Source organism: Pelodiscus sinensis, chromosome 6, assembly GCF_049634645.1.
Source record: "Pelodiscus sinensis isolate JC-2024 chromosome 6, ASM4963464v1, whole genome shotgun sequence".
Taxonomy (NCBI): domain Eukaryota; kingdom Metazoa; phylum Chordata; order Testudines; family Trionychidae; genus Pelodiscus; species Pelodiscus sinensis.
The window spans coordinates 96,820,879-96,847,757 of NC_134716.1; the positions used below are offsets into that span (position 1 = coordinate 96,820,879).

General features: G+C 45.3%; 1 protein-coding gene across 3 annotated transcripts in view; it reads left to right on the forward strand.

Moving 5' to 3' along the window:
* The first annotated feature begins 15,699 nt into the window (after nt 1-15,699).
* SLC38A9 (solute carrier family 38 member 9) overlaps nt 15,700-26,879 on the forward strand; it is an 89,885-nt gene continuing 78,705 nt past the window's right edge. The window contains exon 1 of one of the 3 annotated variants that reach the window (XM_006139553.4): nt 15,700-15,897. The gene's annotated coding sequence lies outside the window, so the exon portion shown is untranslated. The other 2 variants (XM_006139554.4, XM_014581752.3) reach the window with 2 other exon arrangements.

Sequence of the window (26,879 nt, forward strand, 5' to 3'; positions counted from 1 at the left end):
ACATTGGTTAAGGGTGAGAATAATCCACAGACTTATGCAGCATACTTAAGACAACCGAAGTCCCTTTCTTCCATTGAATTCTTCTGGTGACATAGTTACTGCCTCTCAAGCAGGTGGACCACTTGCACTGAAGCCCTGCAACTGTAGCATTTTAAGTGTAAACAGATTCTGAGAGTATAGAATCTCTTAAGTGTTCATCAGACAAGATGTGAAATTTGTGTTAACAAAACAAGCAACACACAGTCTGAATAATTAAACCCCCAATCAAGCAGAAAAAACAATTTGACAAAAATGTCAAGATGTTCTATCTACATCATCAATATTAATAACAGTGACAAAATACCCACCTCGGCAGAAGCCTAGGGTATGTCTACACTACCCCCATTTTGCGTTAAAATATGCAAATGAGGTGCAGCGTGGAATATCGCTGCACCTCATTTGCATAATTAATGAGGCTCTGTTTTTGGCTTTTGCGCAAAAAGGAGTTGTTTACACAGGTTCTTGAAAAAAATGACGAAGAACAGCTCTTGCGCAAAAGGGGGGTTTGCACAAAAGCCTCTTGCGGAAAAACAGCCTAATTAATTATGCAAATGAGGTGCGGCGACATTTCACGCTTTGCCTATTTGCATATTTTTTGCACAAAACGGGCAGTGTAGACATAGCCCCTGTGTTTTGTGATAGCACTTTCTCAAAGGTCAGTCAATCGCAGGCAGTAAAAAAAGTACATAGATACCTCAGGGTATGTCTACACTACCCCCTAGTTCGAACTAGGGGGAGGTAATGTAGTCATACGGAGTTGCAAATGAAGCCCGGGATTTGAATTTCCTGGGCTTCATTTGCATAAAGCCGGCCGGCGCCATTTTTAAATGCCGGCTAGGTCGGACCCCGTGCCGTGCAAAATAGACACCTAGCAGGTATAATTCTCATCCCTGCGTTCCAGACTTGGCGTGACCAGCATCTTTCAATCCCTAGGGAAGAAGTAGGACGAGGTTGGGCGTCCCACACACCTCGGGAGACAATCAATACCTGCCAGCAGGTGTAGATGATTGGAGCTCAAATGGGGTGGGCTACTAAACCCCTCTTTATACCCCTTGGGTCATATAGGCTTCTTCCTGGGCTCAAGTGGCCAATTAGGAAAAATGGCTTTGAATGCCAAGTTTCCCACGAAGGGTGCAAAGCATAATTCACACCTGGGAAAATGCAGACAATGGGCACCTCTGGTATGTGATGGGCGAAGATTCCTCTCCTGGGACAGTACAGGCGTGTCAACTACTGGTACTAGCCATCAGGGTGACGGGAGGCCCCAGGTCGTCAGCTAGCCCATTTACTGTCTGGTTTCTGTTTATGGTAGAGTCAGGGACAGGCAGCACACCTGCGTTCCCAGGGCATCAAAGGCTGACTGCCTTTCTCTTGCTCTCTGGCGGGGGGGGGGGGTAGAGGGGAAAAACAAGATGGGGTTCATGTCTGGCTACAGTGGCAGAGCCTCAGCCTCGGTGCTTGGGCAGCTGGGGGTGCCTCTGCTGCTGCCGGACTGGAGGGTCCCCGGCTTGAGCTTGGTCCCGTTGCAGGGAAGAGAAGAAAGGTTGGGTCAGTCAGGCAGCCCGGCCACTGTCCCCACACCTCATGCCCTCCACCCCTGAGCCCAGGTGACACTATAGTAGTGTGGCTTGGGCCCACTCGGTTCCCCCCCCTGCCCTCTGTGTTGTATGTTTGCAAAGAGGACCGCCCCTGGAGTAGGGTCCTCCTCCATGTATTGTAACCACCAGTCTGTGTCCTGGCCCCGTGGAGGGCGGGAGGGAGCTTGTGTTGCATTAACCTGTAGAACTCTCTGCCGGTGGAGGCTGTGAGGCTTTGGGCTAATCACTGGTGTTTGACAGGGAGCGAGATGAATCCCCACACAGTGCCTGGGAGCACATCTGGCAGACGTGGTCTGGGCTCTCAAATCCCCATCATGTGGGTTATCTCCTGGACGGAACCAGGAGAGTGACTGGGGAGTGTCCGATCCTTGTAGCAAAACTCAGGCGGCCCTAGGGGCTGCCCGAGCACTTCCCCCCCTTCTCCCTCCCACTATCCCTCACACATGTAGCCCAGGGACATGTGTGGCCGCAGTGGGGACTTCCCTCGGGGAGCCAGCCAAGGCACTGGGAGCAGGCGAGGGGCTCAGTGGGGGCCACGTTCACAGGGCTGTGAAGCTGTGGTTTTCCCAGGAGCAGCTGGCTGTGCCTCACAGCCAGGCATGGGACAGTGTGCCTGCTGTTCTGCGTGCTGCACCCTTGCGGAGGTGCAGGCTCTGGCCTGAGTCCCTGGGGCCCTGGCTGGTTCCAGCCGGCATCCACCCTTCCCCCTGGTCCCGCCGGATGTGTGTGAGCAGCACGGTTCCAGGCGTGCCCTGGAGCTGCTTGCCGCGGCCACATGCCACTTGGTCTCCAGACTGCACGTGGTTGCACGTGCTGCTTCCTGCCTAATGCTACACAGCATGCAGCTCACGTGGCCTGAGTGACATGCTCCTCCCCCCCGCACCCTTGTGAGTGCAAAGTGCAAGACTCACCGGTGGATCCTTCCCCGGCCTCCGAGGATGCGCGGGAGACGTCGGGGCTGCCAGAGGGTGCCTGCAGGGTGGTGGTGCTGGTCTCGTCTTCCGACGCACTGCTGTCTCCTTCCCCCGGCTCGGTGGTCCTGGTGACGGGGGGGCGCACACTGCTGTCGACAGGGACGTCCGGGGCTTGCGGGGCTGGCTCGCCCAGGATGGCGTGGAGCCAGTCGTAGTGGGGACAGGTGTCTGCTCCTGCCCCCTGGCCCTCGCTGGCCGCACATAGCCCAGGCGCAGCTCCTTCACTTTAGCTCGGACTTGCTCGAGGGTCCGGGCTGGATGGCCCTGCTGGGCGAGCGCCTGGGCCATGCAGGCAAAGATGTCAGTGTTCCGGCGCCAGGAGCGGGTCTCATGGAGGGCCTCCTCCACCTGCCACAGGTCAAGCAGGCTGTCCAGCTCCCCCGAGGACCAGGATGGGGCCCTTTGTTTGTTCAAATTCTTTCTCCTTTTCCTAAAGGAGGGATTATTGAAGTTGAGTCTGCCAAATTACAGCTACGCATTCTAATCCAGTTACAAAATGAGCAGCAGTACCTCCTCCTTGGACAATTTTTGTGGAGCAAGGGTGAAGCCTGGCTTACAAGAAATAACATAAGCTCCTAAGTCAGGGGTGTCCAAACTTTTTTCAAAAAGGGCCAGATTTGATGAAGTGAACATGCGTGAGGGCCGACCATTTTGCCTGACATTCTTTGAACCATTAAAATTAAATGCAAATTAACTATTTTATGCAAAGTTTATTGCAAATGGCATACTTTTCATTTCGTCACATGGATGACAAATCTAAACAGGTGTTAAATCACTCTGCCTTTCATATCTGAAGGCCAGATGAAAAAAAAATCCAGGAAGCTGAAATATATGTCAGGAACATTGTAAAGTACATTACATATTATTGGTAATAAAGGTTTTCTGTCAACTTTTAAGTTCAAAAAATATGAACAGGAACATAACACCAAGTCTACATGTTGTGTCCAAATATATTTATAACCGATTTAGACCGACTGACATTAACTGAGATTTTACAATGTATTCATCTCAATACATATGGATTCGTTGGGGGCCATAAAAGATAGATATTGCCAAATTACCTGTGGGGCCGTATTAAACCAGAACACGGGCCGCAATTGGCCCGCGGGCCGGACTTTGGACATGCCTGTCCTAAGTCATCTGACTCCAAGAAAGGTGTTCCCAGGAATGAATCATAAGCATCAGTAGGCACCAACTTGCAGCCTGGATTTCACAGCCTATTTCTGTTAAAGGAGAGGGTCTCAGAGCACACCACTCTCAGGCACATCTCTCATTTGCTAGTTTAGGCAGCTTCCTACTTAGCATATTGGCTTTGCAGGTTTCAGTCACTTCTTTCATTGTTTTGGGGATGTCTACATGCCTAAGACAAGCTTTGTGGATTGCATTGTTGTTCCAATGATTTGTAGGTGCCTAAGTCCCTTTGTAATTCGTTCCTTCCAGTATAAGATGGTGTAAGGGATATTGGAAAACTGAAGTATTTTTTCTTTCTGAACAGGACTACACTAGAGCACTGCAACCAGTTCAACATCACAGATAGGCAGTTTGTTATAGCACCATCTGCTTCTGAAATAACTTAGTGTATCTGCATGCATTTCCTCCAGTGATGCACAAAGTTATCCTCAGGTTATCAGTTCCACAGTTCTAACCACCACACATTCCTAAAACCTGGGTTTGTAGGATCCAAAGAATGTTTGAGAAAACTGTGTGTTTATCCCTCAATGATCTAATAATCACTATTTTCTTCAATTATCCCAACAAGGGTAATAACTCCTCTTTGCCATTTTCTGATGGACAGACTGGTAATGCAGAATTGAATGGCTGTCAAGGCTGAAAGACAGTCCTAGAGGAAGATTCGGCTGCTAGAAGGCAGCTTCCGCCGCAGCAGCTTTTTTGTCTTCAGTATGCCGGGTTCCCCCGTCTTTAAAAGATGTGATACCTGCAGAGACATGATGCCTACCTCTGATGGCCATGCTTCCTGTGTCAAATGCCCCAGGCGCACGGCGAATGCGTGGGGCCCGCCTCCCCTACAGAGCACGGGCGGGGGCAGAGAGTGCATGGCGGGGGCAAAGAGTGGTGAGGGGGTAGGCATCAGGGAAAAAGAGGGCAAAGGGGGCAGGGGCAGTGAGGGAAAGGGAAGGCACTAGGAGGGTACAGGGCTAAGGGAAGTTTCAGGTGCCAGGAGATTCTGGGGGTGAAGCAGAAGGGCAGACACCTGCAGGGGAGGGACCAGCACCAGAGGAGAGAGGCAGGGCAGGTGTGTAGAGGGAGGTGTTAGAAGAGGGGATGAGGAGGAGTCGCTCACATGATCAGAGTGGGGCTACTGGAGGAGTGGGCACAGGGAGGAGAGAAGGGCTGGCAGAGGGGGGCAGGTCGCAGGAGGCCTGAGGGCAGTGAGAAGAGCAGGAGTCAGGACTACAAAGGAGGGTGAGGAGTTGGGGGGCAGCAGGCACCAACCCTGATGGAGCAAGGGGAGGAGACATAGCAGCAGAGGGAAAAGGTAGAGGTTTATAAGATGTTTATTAATAACTTGGGTGCCACAGTGGCACATCCAAACAAGCCACATGTACTCAATGCAGGTGCACAACACAAAATCCATTCTGCTAATGGGAGGAAACTCTTAAGCTATGTCTACACTGGCGGCTTCTTGTGCAAAAACATCTTGCACAAGGGATCTTGCCTTGTGCAAGAACACATCCATACAGCAATGTGCGAGCTGAGCTCTTACCACGCCATACTGTATATTTCCTTGCGCAAGGGCAGGTGGGCAGTGTGGCTGCTCTGCGGGTTCTTACGCAAGAACGGCTGTACTTGCGCAAGAAGCCACTAGTGTAGACATAGCCTTAGAGGGAACACTTCCCCAAGCCTCTCTGCCCCCGAGTTAATGTCACACACATTGGGTTAATGCAATTGCAGGATAATTGCATGAGGGGGGTTTGGTGGGGGCCAAACTAATCCCTGTTGGTAGGAGGATGGTGGGAAAAGTCCTTCGAGAGGGGTGACATGACACCTTTTACTTCTGGTCATGTGTCCATCTTGCTCTGAGCGTGTTACCTCCAGAGGCCTGGTTAATGGGGGTCAAAGGGTGTGTCTAATAGGGATTGGGGCATGGTTAACGAGTCAGGGGGTGTGGCTAATGGGGCACCACCAAAAATTATACAAACCTGCCGCCCCTGCCAGGCACGCTGCGGGTGGGGGTGTCAGCCCCAGAGGAGGAGTGCGTAGGCTGCCTGTGAGTTAGCGCAAGGTGTTCCTGTGCCACGGGAGGGGGGGTATTGGCGGGGGATTTTTTGTGTGCTGTTTTTTTTTTCTTTGCTCAACCAAAATTGCTGTGGGGCCCCCATCGAAATTGTTCGAATTGGGCTCCACACTTCCTGAAGCTGGCCCTGCAGCCCAGAGTTCTGGCCAGGTTGAGTTCCAGGAAGGAACTAACTGACCTTTACTCAACAGCTCCTTATATACCAGGCTGCCGAACCCTGATTGGCTGCAGGGCCGGCTGCCCTTGTGCCCTGCTTGGAGGCCCTCTCCACGATCCACACTGCTGACCAGGGTGCTGAACGGCCTCCGGTGGAAGACAGGCTCTATCCCCCTCCATCACAGGCTGCCACAAGTTTGTAGTCCTATTTGCAAGGCTACACATGAGATGCCTTCAATATTGGCTCGCAATCAACTATATACAAACCCGACACAGCCTCACGAGGCATCTCACACTTCCTCCACCAGTACTGCAGTCTCTAGAGTGGTGGACATCTCCAGTCAATCTGCTTGCCAGCATACCCTTTCACTGGCCAGACCCCTCAGTCACCATAATGACAGATGCATCACTCATGGGCTGAGGAGCCCATTGTGGTGTGGCATCAATACAGGATACATGGGCCCAACACGAGAGACACCTCCACATCAACATCCTGGAGCTCAGGGCCATTTGCAGGGCTTGCGCCCTTTCCTTCCACTGGAAATGGGCAGAATATCCATGTCCTCATGGAGAACACACCTTCTATGTTTTATGTCAATCAACAGGGGAATGCCCGATCCCACTCTCTATGTGCCGAAGCAATCAGATTTTGGAACTGGTGTATTAGGAACCAGATAACTCCAACAGCCATGCATATACCGGGACAACAGAATGTGAGAGCCGACAAACTGAGCAGACATTTCTCAGATCAGCACGAGTGGAAGATCAATACCAATATCGTCCTCTCAATCTTCCGCAAATGGGGCTTTCTGACTATAGACCTCTTTGCAACACCTCATAACCACAAATGCCACAGATTCTTCTCCTGGGCAGGACTGGGCAAGAGGTACAAGGGGACGCCCTCCCCATTCGCTGGACAGCTCCCCTACTCTGCATTTTTCACCAGTTCCTCTTATCCCCAGAGTGATTAACCAGATTCGGTTTGATTGGGCCACAGTAATCCTAATAGCCCCTGCCTGGCCGAGACAATCCTGGTTCCCTTACCTCCACTACCTGTTGATACATCAACCCATCCCTCTCCCAATGGTGCCAAACCTCCTTACGCAGCACATGCCACCTCAACAACAAAACTCTGAAACTTATGGCATGGCTTCTTCATGGTACCAAAATGAAGAACTCACCTGCTCGGACAGAGTCCAACAAGTCCTACTAAATAGTCGGCATCCTGCCACAAGAAGCATCTATCAGAACAGATGGACATATTTTCAACAATGGTGCTCAATGCGCAACTTGCATCCCACTAAAATCTGTATACGCACCTTAGTCGACTACCTAATGGACCTTAGCGACAAAGGCCTCTCCATCAGCCTTTCCACCATCTACCTGGTGGCAAATACAGCTTTCCATGACCTGGTAAATGGCTTCTCCCTCTTCGCACATCCCATGGTGCAGCGTTTTCTCACAGGTTAACAGAAAATGCAGCAAAACCTACGCCCCCTGGTACCACTGTGGGACTTCAATTTGGTCCTTGACACTCTTACTAGTCCATCCTTTGAGCCACTAGCCACTACACCCCCACAATACCTTCCATGAAAGTGACATTCATAGTTGCAATAACATCAGTAAGAAGGGAAGGAGAAATCATGGCCCTCATGGCAGACCCACCTTTCACTACCTTTACCAGGGATAAAGTCATACTCAGACCTCACCCCAAGTTCCTCCCTAAGGTTATATCTGACTTCCACATAAATGAACCCATTTACTTACCTGCCTATTTCCCCAAACCTCCTGCCTCCCCAAGGAGGCTATATTACATACTCTGGATGCAGGGAGGACAATTTCATTCTATGTTGATAGAGCTAGGGCAACCAGGAAATCGGACAGACTCTTTGTGGCATGGTCAGGACCACGCACAGGAACAGCAGTTTTGGCACAGTGCCTATTCAAGGCTACATATGTACCGTTTATGAACTTAGGGGCAAACAGCCACCACAGTCCATCAGGGCTCACTGTACACGTGCGATGGCCACTACAACGGCCTTCCTGACCAATGCACCATTGGTGGACATTTATAGGGCAGCCACATGGTCCTCACAACATTCTTTCACACAGCACTATGTCCTACAGAAGGGGCCAATACCCTTCACATCTCTAGCAGATATGGTCCTTCCTTCTTCAACTAAAAAGATGCCAGTGCCCACCTCCATCAGGCAGATACTGCTATGGAGTCACCTGAGTGGAGCACCCACAGGGACACCACTCACTGAAGAAGAAGAAGTTACTCACCAGGTGTAGTAACGATGCTTCTTCAAGATGTGTGTCCCTGTGGGGCTCCACTACCCTCTCGTCCTCCCCTCTGCTTGGAGTCTCCATGGACTTCAGGTAGAAAAGGAACAGATGGGACTTGCACCACATGCGCACGCCACAAACAGCGGGGGGAAGGAGAGAGACACTAGGTGCGCAGGCGTGGTGCAAGAGGCACTGCTAACTAAAAATCTCCGATCAGTGGTGCGAGGATGCACTGAGACCTCAGTAGAGCACCCACAGGGACACACATCTCGAAGAACTATCATTACTGCACCTGGTGAAAACTTCTTCTTCATGCCAGGATGGTGACTTGAACAGTTGTGAACTAAGAAGCATGGTCCCCTTTACCTCCCAAAAATTGCTTTTCCCTAAATAACATATTACTAAAATACTGAAAATTGGCATAATCTAGGAAAAAACAAATTGTAAATGGAAAAGACACTGAAAGTTTTATAAATGCTGAATTGCAATTTCAAATTACCTGATTTCATAATAATTGAGATATAACTCCTTGCCAGAGGATGTTGTGAAGACTAGGACTTTAATAAGGTACAAAAAAGATCTAGATAAATTCATGGAGATTAGGTCCATCAATACCTATTATCCAGGATCAGTAGAAATGGTGTCTCTAGCCTTTGTTTGTTTGGAAATGGATGACAGGAGAGGGATCACATGATGATTAACTTTTGTGCTTACTTCCTCTGGGGAATCTGGCATTGGCCACTGTCAGAGTCTCTTGGAGAGCAGCGCCACTGGTGAGTGCCACACATCTGAACAAGCGCACATGACCTCATTGTTGATGCACAAGACAAAACTCTCTCCGCTTGTGGATGGAAAATCTTAGAAGGAACACTGGTAGGGCAAGGTGGAAATTTCAGCATATCTTTACTTTTGTTCCAGAAGTTAAAAGTAAAAAGCCCCTTTCTTTGGTCTGACCCAGTATGGCCATTCTTATGTTCTTATAATTTATATGTGATCAAGAGAAAACTTTGTTCTCCATTTTTGTTTTTTGCATGTGAATCATTTTTGGCATCTGCAACTTTGATCCTTTCACAAACTTTAGAATAACTCCTGCGCCCTCTCCCCCACATCTTTTCTAAACCACAACACTGAGTTTGCAAGAACTGATTGCTCAATCAACTTCTCTTTTTCTTTTGTACCACCAAAAGTTAAAGTAGTAATAGTCACTGAAAAAGAAACAGTTTTCTTGTGGTGCTACGTTCAGCTGAGGTTTGAAATGAATTGGATCAGCCTGGAAATCCTATTCAACACTTTTCCCTTGTTGTTACCTTACCAAAAAAAACCAACCAAACAAAAAAACCTGCAACCTACTTAATGATGTAGTGCAGCGTTTCCCAAAGTGTGATCCTGAATATAGACCCAATACTGGTCTTTGGAAACAAAATATCGGTCCTTAGAAAATATACAAATTATCACGCACAATCCTATTAATTTGGTACATTTAGTATTTTCCCGTGTGATGCGCACACGTTTTCATGCGGCTTAGTCTGTGTCATCGGTTTTTGTGTCACGTGACACAGCAGTCTCGGTTTGTTTCTGCGTGGTGCGACAATGTATACATCTTTTTAGGTTAACTGCTTAAGTTTTCTTCGTTTATTTTCAGTTAAATACACTCTTGTTTTCATCTTCAATATGGATAAATGGCTGAAGAATGTGACTGGACATACAACTAACAAATGTTCAAATGATGTGCAGCCTAATACAAGTGAGGATAAGAGGAGAAAAACTTTTTGGACCCACAAGTTTTCCGACAAGTATTTGAAATTTGGTTTTATAAGTTTTGGTAGTGATAATCATTTGCCATTATGTATAATCTGTCACGCAGAACTATCCAATGAGTGCATGAAACCATCAAAACTGAAATGCCATTTGGAATGCAAACATCCAGAATACACACAAGTAAGCCCATAGATTTTTTCATAAATAAGAAAAATGAATTATATTCTGCTAAAAAAAGCATGAAAAGTGCACTTTCTATGTGCTCTTCAAATGAAAACTTTGTTGGCTTCATATGAAGTTTCAAAACTAATAGCCAAGACAGGTTATCCACATACTGTTGACGAAAAGTTAATACTTCCTGAATTGTATATTATTACATCTCGTATTTATGGAGGAAAAAAAGGAAATCAGTTGGGTTCGCTGTCTTTATCCAACAATACAGTGAAACGTAAAATTGAAGAGATGGCAAAAAATACTGATGAAACTCTTGTACGTCGAATACAGAATAGTCAGTTCTTTGCATTACAATTAGATGAAAGCGCTGATATAGCAGAGGCTGCAAATTTGATGTGTTTTGTTAGATATGATTACGAAATCTCCATTCAAGAAGATCTCTTATTTTGTAAGCCACTTCCAACAAGAACAATGGCTGACAAAATTTTTAAGTTAATCGATTATTTTATTATTCAAAGCGATATTGACTGGAAAAAATATTTTGGACTCAGTGCTGGCCTGAGCCCTTTTTGGCACCCTGGGCCCAGGCGTGTGGTGCTTCCCCCGGGCGCAGGGCGCATGCACAGGCCTGCCTGTGGGGCGCGGGCCCGCCCCCCCTCCAGGATGCGCAGGCCCGCTTCTGGGGTGCACAGCACATATGCTGCCCATCCCGGCCCAGGGCAGCACTGCTAGCACACGCGCCGGGCCGTGCATAGCCCCGCAGCCGTAGGGGCAAGGGCACTGCTGTCCGACGCTGCGGGAGCCGGGCGCGTGGCTCCTGATGGCAGCTGCACGGGATGCTGTGCACCTCTTATAGCTGCCATGAGGCGCCCCCCGTGGGTTGGCGCCCTAGGCAGCTGCCTGGCTTGCCCATGCCTCCGTCCGGCCCTGGTTAGACTGAGCAGTGATGGGACTCAAGCAATGGCAGGGTCTTGCACTGGGCTTGTCCCGTGGATTCGAGCTGTAGCGCCAGACTGTGCATGAGTGTATTGTAGTATTCACAGAGAGGCACTATCTGTGAAAACTATGCCATCTCTTTTGAGTTCAGCTCTTCAAGAATGTGTGAAGCTTATAAATTATATAAAATCTTGACCTTTGAATTCCAGAATCTTTACTGCTTTGTGCAAACAATTAGGAAGTTAACATGAGCATCTCATATTACACTGTGAGGTTCGATGGCTATCGAAAGGAAACATTTTGAAATGACTCTTTGAAATGAAGGATGAAGTTTTATTGTTCTTGGAGCAACACTCTCCATCAGCAAAAGATGCTATATTTAAATTTAAACACAGGTTTCATGAATTTGATTGATTAACAATGGTGGCTTATTTATGTGACAGATTTTGTCTTTCAAATAAGTTAAGTCTGAATTTACAAGGCACTAAAATTAATATTTTCAAAGTTCACAAAAAAATTGAGGCAACAATTAAAAATTTTTTGTTTATGGACATAGGGAGTTAGCAAGAGAAACTTTAAATCTTTTTGTACTTTAACTGAATTACAAGAATAATATCCTGAAACTAATATCTCAGATGTGATTTCTGTAACAATCAAAGAACATCTCTTGGGGCTACCATCAAGCTTAAATGAATATTTTCCTCCAATTGACACCAGTAAAATGTGGATTAAGAACCTGTTTACTGTTGACACCAAAAATGAAGAAATATTACAATTGAATGCATCAGAAGTGGATCCATTAATTGAACTTTCCTGTGTCTCTGCCTTAAAAGAGATCTTTGTTAAACTCTCCAGCTGTGTCTAGACAGGCCAGTTTTTCCGGAAAATTAGCCACTTTTCCAGAAAAACTTGCCAGCTGTCTACACTGGCTGCTTGAATTTCCGCAAAAACACTGACTTCCTACTGTAAGAAATCAGTGCTTCTTGCGGAAATACTATTTTGCTCCCATTCGGGCAAAAGTCCCTTTTGCGCAAAGCTTTTGCGCAAAAGGGCCAGTGTAAACAGCTCAGATTTGTTTTCCGCAAAAAAGCCCCAATCGTGAAAATGGCAATCGGGGATTTTTTGAGGAAAAGCACGTCTAGATTGGCACAGACGCTTTTCCGCAAAAAGTGCTTTTGCGGAAAAGCGTCCATGCCAATCTAGATGCTCTGTTCCGAAAATGCTTTTAACGGAAATCTTTTCCGTTAAAAGCATTTCCGGAAAATCATGCCAATCTAGACGCAGCCTCCTTGATTGATTTTTGGTTTGAGTTGTAGAAATGAATATTCACATTTATCTGAGAAAGCAATCAAATTCTTAATGCCTTTCATCACAACATGTAAGTGTGAAACTAGTTTCTCGTCTTTGGTTTTCTTCAAAAATAAATACAGAAGTAGATTGAATGTTGAACCAGATTTGAGGATAAAACTTTCTTCTTTTGCTCCTGACAAAAAGTTGCTATGTGATGCAAAACAACATCACCCTTTCAATTAGTTCTCTTTTGAGTTATTTAAAAGCTATAAAGTGTACACATAATAAATGACTTATATTCAATTCATTAAATTATAAATAAACAAACTTTACAATTGTTGAAGCAAAACACAGGACTATGTAGCACTTTAAAGACTAACAAGATGGTTTATTAGATGATGAGCTTTCGTGGGCCAGACCCACTTCCTCAGATCAAATAGTGGAAGAAAATAGTCACAACTATATATACCAAAGGATACAATTAAAAAAAAGAACACATGTGAAAAGGACAAATCAAATTTTAGAACAGAAGGGGGATGCGGGGGAGGGGGGGAGAGAGGTAAATGTCTGTGAGCTAATGATATTAGAGGTGATAATTCTTCCACTATTTGATCTGAGGAAGTGGGTCTGGCCCCCGAAAGCTCATCATCTAATAAACCATCTTGTTAGTCTTTAAAGTGCTACATAGTCCTGTATTTTGCTTCAGCTACACCAGACTAACACGGCTACATTTCTATCACTATTTTACAATTGTTAAAATTCTACTGGTTAAATTGTAATTAAGGTAATAACAATAAGTTAGTCACTTAAGTATTTTATATCAAGATTTATATTATGTACTATTATTATTGTGAATAAATAATAAACTGTGAAAATTTATTCATTTTTCTTTCTTTTTTTTTAATATGCGTTTATATTTTTGGGCCGCAAAAAAAGGTACAGAAAAAAACGGGTTCCAACTATATAAAGTTTGGGAAACCCTGCTCTAAGGGATAGGGTTGGCACTGGGGGCTCTGGGGACTGGGCTTTTGGCAGACCGGTAACATTTTATTTGCACAGTCGCATGTTCATCATTTGTATAATGAATATGCAAATAAAATGTTGTTGGTCCGCCAAAAGTTTGTGACTGGGTTTGCTGTCCCTGTATCTAAAAGATTAGGAACCACTGATGTAGTGTAATGTTGAAATATTAAAGACACCAAACTTGTTACAATAAGATGGTTAAATCCTGTCTATGTTAAAAAAGTCTCAGTGGCATAGCTGTGTTAATTGTGTATCTGCAAAATCAGCAAGAAGACATGTGGCACCTTAGAGATGAACAGATTTATTAGGGCACAAGCTTTCATGGGTAAAACCTATTTTATCAGATGAACTGAAGTGGAAGTCACACAGGTAGGGGTGTATATATTGTGTTCATTAGGCTAATCAAGTTAGAGTGGAAGTTGCTCATTCATGGCATTTGGTGTAGAGATGTGACTATTAACAGGGGAAACTGCCTTTATAGTGTGTTAACCAATTAAATCCTTATTCCGTCCTATATTGTACTGACTTTGCAAATGAACTCATTCAGCTGTCTCCCTTTGTAATTGGGTTTTGAAATTCTTTTGTAACCATCCAATGTGATCTTGAGTTTGTGTTTTAATAGTTATACAACTTTAATTTTTTAAATCTTAGCATCTTCTGTTCTTATATACTTATTGCCCAACCTATCCATATTTTCCAACAACTATAAAAATTTAAATGTAAAACTTTTAAACACTGAGCTGCAAAAATCGATAAATATTCTAAAAGCTTAAAACTGAATGTAATCTAGCACTGTGTCAATTAAGACCATTTGACCCATGCAATTAACTCAATTAATCATAATTGCAATTTTAGTTACACTTTTAGAAACAGAATCAATTGAAATGTATTAATTATTTTTGGATATTTTTCTACATGTTCAAATATACTGATTTCAGTTACAACACAGACTACGCAGTGCACAGTACAATATCTTTTATGCCACCATGTCGGTCTTGATCTCCTGGTTTTCAGTTTCTGTCTCTTGCCTACAGAGGGTGAACTCAGGGCGCCCAGGCCACATAACCCACCCACCTGGGGAAGGGCTAGGACTGGGGTGTCCAAACTTTTTTCAAAGAGGGCCAGATTTGATGAAGTGAACATGCGTGAGGGCCGACCATTTTGCCTGACATTCTTTGAACCATTAAAACTAAATACAAATTAACTATTTTATGCAAAGTTTATTGCAAACGGCATACTTTTCATTTCATCACATGGATGACAAATCTAAACAGGTGTTAAATCACTCTGCCTTTCATATCTGAAGGCCAGATGAAAAAAAATTCCAGGAAGCTGAAATATATGTCAGGAACATTGTAAAGTACATTACATATTATTGGTAATAAAGGTTGTCTGTCAACTTTTAAGTTCAAAAAATATGAACAGGAACATAACACCAACTATACATGTTGTGTCCAAATATATTTATAACTGATTTAGACCAACTGACATTAACTGAGATTTTACAATGTATTCATCTCAATACATATGGATTCGTTGGGGGCCATAAAAGATAGATATTGCCAAATTACCTGGGGGGGCGTATTAAACCGGAACACAGGCTGCAATTGGCCCGCGGGCCAGACTTTGGACATGCCTGGGCTAGGACAACCCCTCTCCGCTCAAGGTCCCACCTCTTCTCTCAACTGAGCCAATGCAGAGTGGACGGAGAGGCACAAAACAACTGCAGCTGCCTTGCTTCCTGTCCCCCATCGCTGCCAGTCTGTGTGTGGGGCGGGGCAGGGCGCGGACCTCTGCTGCCGGCACCTTCCAGCCCCACTAGCCCCCTAGCTCCCTTCCAGAGCACTGAGTGAGGCAGCCCAGCGACAAGTGGACGCCCGCCTGGGCGCTCAGTGCGCGGAGGGGACGGGGCTCTCCGCCCAAGGCACTCTGGGAGATGTAGTTTCAGAGGGGTTTGCATTAGTGTCCGTCTGCAACTGAAAAAACCATACAGAAGCAAGGAACAGTCTGATAGCACCTTAGAGACTAACACAACATGTAGATGGTATCATGAGCTTTCGTGGGCACAGCCCACTTCATTGTTTTTAGTGTGGTTTTTTTTCTAGGAGATGTAGGTAGTCGCTCAATCCTGCTATTTGCCCTCCCCTAGAAGAGGGCCCGGGAAGAGCCTAGCGCAAGGCTCTCTGGGAGTTGTAGTCCGCCGGAAGCAAGCGTTCCCTTCGCTCGCCTGAGAGACTCTTCCAGTGAAAACTTCCGAGTCCGCGCGCCCTTTGGGCTCCAGCCGCGCTCCCCGGCACCCGCCCCGCCCTTCCTGTTTGCGCTTCGGAAACGCCGGGCTCTGGACTTCGGCCGGCCGGGCGGGCGCGAGGGAGCTGTGGTGGAGCGCAGGTCCCGGCTGCTGAAGGTAGAGCTCTCGCATTGATGCGTGCTGGGCCCGGCGCTGCCGTTCGCGGGGAGCCCTGTGTGGGGGGCTCCTGCCTCGGGCCAGCACAGCTACCCAGACACAGACAGCCTGTTATCGCTGCCCCCAGCCCGTAGACCCTGCTTTGGGCGCTGGCTGCAGGGTGCTGGCAAAATCCTCCCTCGGAGGCCAGGGGAAAGAGTTATGAGGAGAGGAGCGTAGCGTGGCAGGTAGCTGTTTCCATATGCAGAGGAAAGGTAAAATCCGAGCCCCACTGCTATGCAGGGGAGTTTTGCCATTGAGTTCAGAGGGGCTAGCATTTCACCGTAGATCTTTATTGCTTTTCATTGGCGGCTGCGATTAAAGTGACAGCCACGTTTAATAGTCGCAGTGACTATCTTAGAATTGTAGGTAACAGATCTTGTATCACATGGAAATGACAGCTGGAGCACAAAGCTTGGAAACGAAGTATCTTTAAATGAAGCAGTGGTCAGCATGAAACTACTTTAAACTGGACTGAACTAGGCTATAGCCACAAAGTTGTGGAGAGTTAAGTTTTTGTTATTTTGTGGTGTGTGTGTATATATATATAACAGTGACATAGAGCTTATTATTTATCTGCATTGATGAACAGTACAGCATGTATTGTGATAGCCATAAAGTCTTGCAATGCTCTGAACTGTGTGACTTACAGCATATGATACATATCTCTGTTAACAGGGCTGCCCTGTTTTACACATAGTGCTTTTTTACACAAAGTTGTAGAGATTGTATGTACTGTTGTAATGAAAATGAATGTGATTGTGCTCTATCACATCATAATAAAATTTAAGCTAGCTATGATAGCTATATATCTAGAATTAAGTGATTGATATCTTCTACATCTAATGTAAAAGCTGCATTGGAGAGATTAAAAGACTTGAGGGTCCACGAAGTGGCTAGTGCATTTCCTGGCTCTGTCTCATTCAGACCCTAGAACAGAACACACATTGATGAGTTTAAATCAGTCTTATCATCCAGATGTTGCCTATTCTGCTATTTCCCTTCACCCTAAGGAAGGTAGTACGAGTTGTGAGTTGGTCTGTGGAGAAGAATTTTTTTTTTAATTGAATGTAGTTTGTAAAAAATCTTTTCAGATGGTGTCCAGTAATATTTGCAGAATCTTGAGTTTTTAAAAAGGTTAGGTAAGTTACACATTCAAATCATTCTATTTTAGGCTAAGATACATTGGCTGACTACTGCCACATTTATTGATTTGTTTCAGATACACTTCCTTGGAGTCTGCATTAGGGATTTCAACTTGTAGTCGACTATACATTTAACCAATAAGTCTAGGCTTACTTACTGGGTAATCTTGTTGATTACATGCCTCTTCTCCCCCCCCCCCCCCCCCAACCCCCGCTCTTGCTGCCTCTGTATCAAAGTCAGCAAGAGGGAGGGAAACAGGAGCTGGCTTAAAAGCTGGTTCCCCTCAGCACCAGCTCGGCTCCGCAGTGCTGCTGCCTCCTGAGCTCTCCTTGGACAGAAACTACTCCATCTCTCATGGAGCAGCCTCTGTCTGCAGTGAGCCTAGGCCCACCGTGCATGGAAGTTGGTCTCCAGCAGCAGCCCCTGTCCACGGGAGACCCAGGCTCGCAGTAGACAAAAGCAGCTCCCTGGGAGGTGGAGCAGCTTCTGTCCACAAGGAACTCTGGCCCATCACAGACAGAAGCTGCTTTGCAGCAACCTCCCATATCTCTCTATGCTGATGGGGGGGAGGCAGCACTATGGAGCTGGTGCTGGGGGGAACTGGCTTTTAAGCCAGCTCCTGCTTCCCTCCCCCTTGCTGCCTTTGATACAGAGGCAGCAAGGGTGAGGCTGCTGCTGCCCCTTTTCCTCCCTCCCACAGTAGTCTATGTCTGCAGGGAACTTGGACCCCCACAGATAGGGGCAGCAGTGTGGGGTAACAGGTCTGTGTGGGGAGCTTATTTTTAAACTTGCTTCCCTCGCAGACTGGCTCCTGCCTGGCACCCTTTGCTGCTGCCTCTGATACAAATGCAGCAGCTCAGGGTGGAAGGGGGCTCCCTGGGAGTAGGCGCACTGGCTGCTGGCCCCACCTCTGGGGACTATAGAATAGTCGAGTAACCAATAAGAATTCATGCGGTTGTTCAACTATTCAATTCCCCGATATCCAACATACCTCGTCTACACCCTTTTTATGTAGTATTTTCTTTCACTAATCCAGTATATATTATGTTCTGTGATCAGTGAGATGGCCTGGAAATGGTTTAGTTAGGAATGATGCATCATAATTTGTCAATACTTCAGTTTCTTTTGAGTAGATTGTACCAATTTCATCTGACTACTGCCATTAACATTAAAAAACTACAAGTTTATTTCATTATAAAAATGCTATGAAATCTCTTAATAGGAGTTATGTTTAAGCAGACTGGGCCATCTGTGGTTGGTTTCCAGCCAAATTCAAAACTGGTCAAAGAACAGAATTTAGGAAACTAGTTTAAGTACAGTAGCTAAATTGTTAAAAGCCAACCCACCAAACCAAATCTCACAAGTCATATTTGAAGTGTGTTAAAAAGACATGCCTTAAATATGTTTAAAATGTAGTTCTGACATAGTTTAGCTTTGTTCATAAAGACTGGACAAACCATAATGGGCCTTTTTACATTAGGGAATCTTAGAAAACTGTTTAACATAATATGCACAGTTTCAAGAGCTTTTGTAACAATGGACGCCTCTTACTCCCAGGGGAATTATGTACCAAAATTTTTAAATTCTGTACACATTTTAAAATTTTACAATTTTTTTGTGTCAAAATAACACTGCATAATCACTCCAGTTTCAATTATTTAGAGTTTTATTTCAAAATATCTGTCAGTAAGTAAGTCTGTAACAATACAGATACTCACAGAAATTCCCTTAGAGATAGAAACAATCCTGCCCCTAACCCCACTACTTTTCTGCCTCCTTCCTCAAGCCCAGACACTCATACTCCCTCAACCTACCTCCCCCCTGGCCCACACTCACACACATTCGTTCCCATGTTCAGCCCTCACCTCACCTCCCATGGCCCAGAGACACTCCCTTGTCCCCAGAGCTCAACTGCTGGGACCCCCCCTTGCCAATATGCTCTCACTCCTCCCTTCCCCAGCTGCTGCCCTCCCAAATGAGTTACTAACACCCCCAGAGCTCAGGTGCTCCTTCCCTCAGTTCACACACCCATGTCCCATATTTCCCAGGGATCCAGAGGGAGCAGCTGAGTCTTATGTCTCCATGGAATTTCCTGTGCACTACTCCTTCCTTCAGGGTGTGCTGGGAACTGCACCTGTTGGGAAGTCCTCCAAGATCCTCCCCCTAGTCTTGTCTTCTATTTGGGAGCTGGGCTCTCCTGGATACTGTGGCCCCTAATGGTGTTCAATAGCTTTGCAGACCATTTCTGTGGGGGAAAGTAGGAAATTATGTGCACCTAACATTTCTATGCTGCACAGTGGCACAGAATTCCTGCAGAAATAACTGAGTGTTAATGGAATTTTGTTGTTACAAGTCTTCAGGAAGAGTAGGACCATTAAGTCTATCTGTTCTGTTGTGTGGTTGTATTACCCAGGTTAGATGTCTGTTCTAACAGTTTTGTATCTGTCACAGGGTGGGCACTTACTCCCATATCACCTCCTGCTGGTCAATTTGGGAATTGGTTCTTCAACCCTGGAGCGACACCTTTCAGCTAGTGTTCCACCTGCTGGTACCATCTAGGTCAGAGCTCCTGCACTCTAGGGTCCTTCCTTCAGGCTTGGTTTGTTGGGGGCAGGAGACAATTACTCCAGCCTTTTTATGGCTTCTACGTATCACCTCCATTTAGTTAATGAGTGTTAAAACATACATAAATACTGTTTCTAGTATTTGTTTTTAGACCAGTGCAGATAGGACCTAAAGAAAACTATCTCCAGCTAACTGTAGTTGCAGACTACCAACCATTTCACCTTGATTACATATTAACTTGAAAGCCATGTTGATCCAAAGCTAGGAGAAAAAGACTTTACCTTTTCTTCTGATTTAGGATTCCTCAAGATGGCCTCAAAGGTTTGTGTTTACTGTATGATTTGTTTTCATTACAGATTGAAACTTCCTAGGGTACAAAAGTCATGAGTCACGCACTCAAGTTACAGGGTGCCGGATATGGGGTTCAAACTCTACCTCTTCCCCTGTCCACTACACCGAATCTCAACCGGGCATCTTTACATAAAATAAAGAAACACTTTGGCTGTCTACACTACGGTGATTTATCGGAAAAAGGTACGCAAATTGTGAAGCGCAATTTGCCTACCTTTCCTCAGTAGTTTTTTCAGAAGACTCTTCAGAAATTTGGCCTGTCTACACTGGGCCAGATTTCGGAAAAGTCTCCTCTTTCGGAAGAGCCCTTCTTCCTCTTTCGGAAGAGCCCTTCTTCCTCTTTCGGAAGAGCACTTCTTCCTCGTGGAAGGAGGAAGACAGGGCTTCCAAAAGAGTGTCTGCTTTTCCACAAAAAAAGCGGAAGAACAGACGTGTTCCCTGGATGCAGGGGAGTGTTTCCAGGATACCTCCTGTATCTCAGAAAACCCCCATAGTGTAGACATAGCCTGCAATAACACACAAAAGAGTGCTAAGCATCAACCAGTACAAAGATCTGTTCCCTATAGCAGTGATCTTACACATACTACTGAAGCCCAAACTTTTTCCAGCTGTAGACATGGAGTAATAGCTTTGTAGCACAGTTGAACTGATTAAAGCTTTTTGGAACTCACCCGTGGCATTGTGAGGTTTAGGAAATTAACTTCAAATATTTAACAAATATTACCCGTCCATTTTGAAAGGCAGTCCTAGGACACTTTAGATTATAAACTTTCCCAGGTATTTCTGTAGCATATAATTCACATAAGCATCATGTGCACAGTTTACAATAAAACCCTTTTGAATTCTCAGACAACCCACAGGTTTTTGATCAACAGCATCCATCTCTTACCACAAGTTCACATATCACTCACAATTGTCAGCCAGTTATCTCACCAAGTACTCTTCCTGAAGTGAGACATTCACAATGTAGCATGCTTTCTATAAATTGCTAGCTTCTTGACAGCTAAACTTAGGCTATATCTACACTAGCATTTTTGTCAGTACAACTTATGTTGCTCAGCTGTGTGGGAGGGGAAAAAACTACACCCCTGACTGTCATAAGTTGCACTAAGAGAAGCACCAGTGTGGACAGCATTATGTCAGCAGATGCTCTCCTGTGGACATAGTTACTACCACTTGTGGGAGGGAATTTAATTATGCTGATGGGAGAGCTTGCTCTGTCAGCAATGAACAACTATGAGAGCAGGGAACTGGACTTGATGTAAATGTGTAACTATTGAAATTTTCAGCAGTTTCATGTTTATAACCCCTCTCCTCTGCTTTTTAATATCCCTAATAACTACACAGAAGATCTTATAGCTGTAAAGTCACTAGTGTAGATATAGCTAACAAAATTGATTTGTAATATGCTTTGAAATTCTTGGGTGAAAAGCCCTAAATAGGATTTCTCTGGCATTTCACAGCTGTCCTATATCTTATCAAAGGCTTTTTCATTAGGTCAGTGATTCCCTGAAGCTTTTTCCCTTGGAATCCCTGGCTATGTCTAGACTGGCATGATTTTCCACAAATGCTTTTAATGGAAAAGTTTTCCGTTAAAAGCATTTGCGGAAAAGAGCGTCTAGATTGGCACAGACGCTTTTCCGCAAAAGCACTTTTTTCAGAAAAGCGTCTGTGCCAATCTAGACGTGCTTTTGCGCAAAACAAATCTGAACTGTCTACACTGGCCCTCCCTTTTGCGCAAAAGCTTTTGCACAAAAGGACTTCTGCCTGAACGGGAGCAGCATAGTACTTCCGCAAGAAGCACTGATTTCTTACATGAGATAGTCAGTGTTCTTGCAGAAATTCAAGCGGCCAGTGTAGACAGCTGGCAAATCTTTCTGCAAAAGCTACTGCTTTTGCAGAAAAACTTGCAAGTCTAGACACAGCCCCCATGTATACCCCTGCCTTTATACTGAGGCACAGTATAGTAGTCATGTCTATTTTTTTCTGTCTGTGCTCATCTCTTTCTCCACCCTCTCTCCCCCTTTTCTATTTTCTCTTTTTTTATTCCTATTTTTCCTCATTTACAAGGAAAATTCTGCAGTGTTTTTGTTCCTCTCTCTCCTCTAGAGATCACCAGAAGCCCCCACACCACTTTTGATAGTGAATTGTCTTATGAAGGCAATGCGCTATAGGCCACATTCCTCTTGCAGCTGAGTGGTGTTCTAAGAAGAGACAAGCTTATGCTCATGAGCTGTTTTCCAATTCCCTGTATGTGAAAGTTGCTTCTATGCCCATATCTATTTGGGGCTCCCACGGGCACAATAAAGATGAGTTTCAAGAGCTGCCCTCTACTTAACCTACTACATATTTATTGTGGAATATCTGCACTAGAGCCAACTCCTCTGTTTTCTTGTCTTTTCTGCCTCATGTGTTCACTGGATTAGACAAGGAACCCCAGACTGGAAAATACTACTTGTAGTAAGATGAAGGCCTAAAACATAAGCCAATATAGCACAGGCCTGGTCTGAGGCCTAGCTACTGTAACCCTTCTGCCAGGCTGAGTTAATAGCAGCAAGGGCTGGGTTCAGTATCTAGGGGCTACGTCTAGACTACATACCTTTTTCATAGTTGCTAATGAAGCAGGGATTTAAATCTCCCCCACTTCATTAGCATAAAAATGGCTGCCGCTTTTTTTTGGCACGGAGCTTTGCCGGAAAAAAGTGCCAGTCTAGATGCTGATCTTGCGGAAAATAAAGCCTTTTCCGAAAGATCCCTTATCCCTCTATGAAAAAGGGATGTAGTCTAGACGTAGGCAGGGGCTCCCCTCCCAACAAGGTAATACAACACCAGCTCTAGCCCCCACCCTGTGACCTGGGAAATCTTACATACACCTCTGGGTGCCTCAAAGAGGCCATTCTTCCCCTCTCGCAAGCACAGAGCCTCAGTATAGCAGCAAACCTTTAATAACATGAGGTAACAGACATCAGCATTAACTTAGGAAAACACCACATCTCGGATTCATAGACCAAACATGAGTAAAGACCCTCCCCCCAGCCACAAATCCCCAAAAGTCCAACACCCCAAGAGTCTCTTAAGTCCAGCAACCCGAAAAATCACCCAAAGTCCAACACCGAAGGCTGTGTCTACACTGGCCAGTTTTTCTGGAAAATGAGCCGCTTTTCTGGAAAAACTTGCCAGCTGTCTACACCGGCCGCTTGAATTTCCACAAAAGCACTGACTTCCTACTGTAAGAAATCAGTGCTTTCTGCAGAAATACTATGCTGCTCCCGTTCGGGCAAAAGTCCCTTTTGTGCAAAACTTTTGCACAAAAGGGCCAGTGTAGACAGCTGAGATTTGTTTACCGGAAAAAATCCCCGATTGCGAAAATGGTGATCGGGGCTTTTTTGCGGAAAAGCGTCCGTGCCAATGTAGACGCTCTGTTCTGAAAATGCTTTTAACAGAAAACTTTTCCGTTAAAAGCATTTCCGGAAAATCATGCCAGTCTAGACGTAGCCCAAAAGTCTCTGCCCTGGGTCAGTGCCGCCCCAGGGTTCAAAAGTTCACCCGGCAGGGTTTCACCATCCCAGGGTTTTACCATCCCAACCTGGAGGGGTGGTGATGGATGGCTCCGCCTCTCTGTAGGGTTCTGCTGCCACCGTCAACGTGAGTCACTCCGCCACACTCTACCTGTCGTCCAGTGAACCGCCTCAGCTGTCCCACGAACTGTCCGGCTCCACCAGCAGTCTCGGTCCACTCCCCTGGCCGCCAGCTGGTTGCTCCTGCAGCTGCTCCACTGGCTGTCTGCTGCCGCTCCTACCGGCCGCAGGTCATTCCCGCCAGCCGCTCTGCTGCACCCCCTGGGGCAAACTGCTCTGCTGTCAGCCTGTGCTTGCTGGTTGTCCCTGCAAGCTGCTCTGCTAGTAGCTCAGCAGCATAGCACCAGGCTCCCCACAACAATAGTGATTTCAGCTCTTTCGCAGTATAGCACCAGGCTCCCCACAGCACACAGTGATTTCAGCTCTTCAACAAGTTCAGCTCACAGTAGAGAAGCCTCAGTGCTAGGGTTCCACAGTGAAGTCAACTTTGCAGCTCACAACTAGACTTCTAATAGAATCTAAATTAGTTCTGATATTCTACAGAAAAAACAGAAGGGGGTACAACCAGTATTGTTTAGGCCCTCAGACAATGCCCCACCATCAAGTATAAGGACCTGTCCCCAACCTCTTTCAATTTGACTGGGTTTGGAACCCATGCCCCATGTGTAGTGAGTGCTCCTTAGTTCATGGAGAATCCCTCTGTCATAAACAGTTCCACCATTCCATTGTCCTTGATTTGCATAATCAGGGTAACAACACTTTTATCCCCCCTGCCTCAATAACAGAGAGACTGGGGATCCCACAAAGGCCAAAGTAACCATTTGGGCTGCTGTGAGCATATACTGGATGTGGTGGGTGTGTCTATGCAAATTGGGATCAGCCCCTGAAGTCTCTTTGCACCACTTGCCACAGTTCACCACCTGATTTCAGGATAGAGCTTACCCTGACTCCGCTTACACTACCAACAGTCAAAACATGGCTAACAAAGCTAAGCTGTGAGCAAGAGGCAGGCCCCTGCTCACAGAACTTGGCATGAACAGGGCTGAGAGAGCAAAACATTAATTAGTAATAGGCCCAGGTGTAGAACAGTAATTGGTACTGTTGAAAGCACATGGTACCACCATTTCATTAAAAAAGACATTGGAACCCACTCCCCATAGATACAGACCGAAGTTCAGGAAAGGGTCTAAAATGACAGCATAATGGATAGAGATGATCTAATCAAACCATGAGGTGATGGGTGATATCTAAGTAGCATCAGAGAGTGGTAACCTGACAGTGTCAGAGGGTAGCATCCTGATACGTCAGCAGTGACATGTAAGTTGTTAGTACCTGTATATAAGGTGGTATCTTGGAGGAACAGTCTTTGTATGACTGATGGGGGCAGTGGAAATTTCCCACTGATTGAGTCATTCCATTGTTGTGGGGTACATATGTGTAGTGGTTCAGTAGAGTCTACTGACAACTATTACTGTCGTTTGCTTAACAATAAACCTGGCCGTGTGCCTTTGATCCTTATCTGGTTTGTGGTCTTTGGGGGCTCTCTTGGGATCTGCTGTGGAGACTTAAGTGCACAAGCTGATACAGCCCACATCATTGAGAACACACGCAAGCAGCCTTCTGGTTATCATCAGCAGAGCCAGAGACCTGTGAGGACACCTTCTCCGCTGTAAATCCTGACCACCTCCTAAATAACCCCACTGCTTAGTTATTTCTTAGCATTAACACAATTCTTGCACTATTAATAGTATCAGCACCAACAAGCTTTTCTTCATAACTCAATTGGTGCTATACAGCTTTTGCTAATTTTAAGTTCTGTCTCTTCCTGTTTTAGTCATGGAATGTTACTTTGTGTTCCTGTTCTTATAGTTCATTTATTTCTTACCTTTCTCCCTTTTAATCTGTAAAGTATTCACTAGTTTCACCTGTGGGAGCCTACACCACACAGACTTCACTCATTGTGACAAACTTTTCTCATTTACAAACTTAAGCCATCTGCAGATCAGGATTCTCCTCAACCTGAGTTCAAATAAATATTTTAAAACACATTCTGATAAGCTCACTTCAAGGCTGCAAGGAGATTGCTGTACAATAAAACCTAGTAAACTGAATAAATATGTTTCATGAAAAAAGTCTCTTTCTGTCTTACTATAGTGAGTGTCCTATATTGGGGATTTGTAAGTATTGTAGGACTCAAGTTTTGTTTCTGCCATTACAAAATAAAGACATTTAGATCTGGGATTGTAGTTTAAATCCATCTCTGTTTTAAAGGCAGAATTCTGTAAAAAGAGGGAAAATGGTCTTTTGGCCAAAACACAGGACCATAAGACAAGAAGTCTAGGTTCTTATTCCAGACTCCTAGAGATATCCCATGTTGCTGTCAGTAAATCATTTAATCTTTCTGTGCTATGTGGTAAAGTAGACACTACAGCAACTTAATTGGTTTTTCCATCATGGTAGTTAATTTACCTCTCTGAGCGGCAGTAGCTAGGTAGACCGGAGAATTTTTCCATCCATCTGCTGATGTCTATTCCAGGGGTTATGCACAGGGCACAATTTTTTCACATCTTCAGCAGTGTAGTTAAGCCAACTAGACTTAACAATGTAGATCAGCCTCTAATATGTTTGAAAAAGAGTGGTAGGGAGGAATTGGAAGTGGCAAGGCAAGTTGCTGATGCCTTGGGAAAGAGGTAATAGAAGAAGCTGTGTGACAGGGTGCAGTAGCAGAAGTGATGTCAGATGGTAAGAGCCAGGTTTCAGGGAATTCAAGGATATGGAGAGAAAATGAAGTGGAGAGATTATGAATATTGGTAAGTTTTGTAGTTGGAGCAGGAATTCTAGAAAGAAGAAGCCAGAGAAGGAAAGAGGCAGGAATGGGAGAATAAGCACAAATTGGTTAGAAAAGAGCTATTGGGACAGAGGTGGTAGCAGAGAATGAATCAACAGAGGGATGCTAACCAACATTAAAATAGAGATTGCCAGAGGTGAGACGAGTCATTAGAAGAGGATGCAGAAGTGTACATGGATGTAAGAGGTGAGGATTAACTAATCAAAGTCAATGGGATTTCCATGGACTATTTGATTAGTTGATAAGGACTAGTGCAGCATTCCACCTTTGAAATAAGATTGAAATGCCCAGTGCAGCCCCCCTCTTTCTGACAGAGGCAGCAAGAAGTGTGGGGAGCGACTAGTTGACTAGTGTGTTGACTATCCAATAAGCTTTTGCTTATCGGATAGTTGACTAGTCAATTAATCGCTTATCTCCCTAGTTTGGGGAAGAGCTTAGAGGAGAGATGGGTTAAA